At 58.0% G+C, this 1515-nt stretch overlaps 1 protein-coding gene across 3 annotated transcripts in view; it reads right to left on the bottom strand.

Moving 5' to 3' along the window:
- LOC108448076 overlaps positions 1 to 1515 on the bottom strand; it is a 101104-nt gene that overhangs the window by 16452 nt on the left and 83137 nt on the right. The gene's annotated exons all lie outside the window — the stretch shown is intronic.

Below are 1515 nucleotides of genomic sequence, written 5' to 3'. Positions count from 1 at the left end.
GAGCGCTCCCTCTCGTCCACCTGTGGAAGTGGGGGCTGCGAGCAGCTCCGAGCGCACATCTGCAATCCCGATTTTCCCGGGGCTTTGTCATCCCTGGGTCTAGAAGGCGCGGGCTGTGACTCCAAATCCACAGGGATCCTCCGCGGGGCCAAAGGCAGGTTACTCCTTCCCTCACCAGAAGGAAAGGGAAGGCTTTTCCCGTTTTAGCAGCCCCTCTGGGGCCATCTGCAGGTGTGCGCATTCCCACCGGGTGGGAACGCAAGTGGCAAAGGAAGGACAGAGGGACCAAGAGTCCAACAAGGAGTGGCCACTGCGTTGTTGCCGGGGCTGCAGGTCCTGGCCAGCCCCAGAGATGGCAAAGCCCATCTGTGTGGGCAGAAAATTCCATTCAATTGTAGAATCATGGAATGGTTTGGGTTGGAAGGGACCTTAGAGCTCATTCCATTCCAACCTCCCTGTCACGGGCAGGGCCATTGGGAAGCATCCAAAACATGCTGGCAATTTCAGAACCAGTTTGAGCAAAATCCCATGAAACTCCTTCCCAGGGCAGGTTCAGGCTGGCTGTTAGGAAAAAATTCCCTACTGAAAGAGTGAGGAAGCCTTGGAACAGGCAGGGCGGGAGTGCCCATCCCTGGAGGCATTTAAAGCTGTGTGGATGTGGCACCTGGGGACGTGGGTCAGCAGTGGCCTTGGCAGTGCTGGGAATGGCTGGACTTGGGGGTCTTGGGAGGCTTTTCCAACCTGAGTAACTCTGAGCCGCAGAGTAGGAATCCCTTCTGCTTCCCCAGGGCTCTCGTGGCCCCTGGCTGGGGGGGCAGCTGGGTTTTCCAGGCTCTCTGCAGGAATCTGGGGCCGCTCTCCTCATTTTATGCAGATGCGCAGCAGGTTCATCCCGTGTTTGGGATATCGCTGTCAGGAACTGTCTCGGGAAACTTCTGCAATATAAATGAACCAGCTGGTATTAGGGAAAGTGTGAAGCTCTTGTTTCCCTCCTCGGGGCTGGGGGAAGGGAAGGGGAGTGGATGTGCTGCAAGGTTTGTCGCATCGAGCCGACAGATTCCGCACTCGGGAATGTGGCTCCGGCAGGGTCCAGGCCACTCTGATGGGTTTTTTTGCTCCGCCACCCTGTTCTAGGAAATCTGCTGATCTTGTCGCGCCGCGTCGCTCGGCAGCTGTTCCTCAGCCCTGTGGCACATTTCCATCTCGTGAGCGCTCTGCTGGGAATTCCGCTGGGAAGCGGGGCCTCACCGCCCAGCCCGGCCTCCTGAGCGAGTTCAGGGACCCTCAGCATGAACTTGTCCACGCTGCCGCTTTGGGCTCATTTCCTCATCTGGGAAATCCAAAATACCCAATGTGAGCGGAATTTTTCCAATAGAAAATCAGGGTCGTGATTCCCACTGCTCCGAGCCGGAGACCTGGGGCTGGGGGATCCTGGGGGTGCACAGGATTGGCCCTGCAGGGATGTGCGGGCCCTGCTCCCTGCACGTGGGATCCCTGTGCTTTGGATCCGCTCTT

The sequence above is a fragment of the Corvus brachyrhynchos genome, unplaced genomic scaffold (genome assembly GCF_000691975.1).
Source record: "Corvus brachyrhynchos isolate BGI_N302 unplaced genomic scaffold, ASM69197v1 scaffold297, whole genome shotgun sequence".
Classification (NCBI taxonomy): domain Eukaryota; kingdom Metazoa; phylum Chordata; class Aves; order Passeriformes; family Corvidae; genus Corvus; species Corvus brachyrhynchos.
Note: the sequence above shows the minus strand (reverse complement) of the source record. Positions and strands in the feature narration are given on the sequence as shown.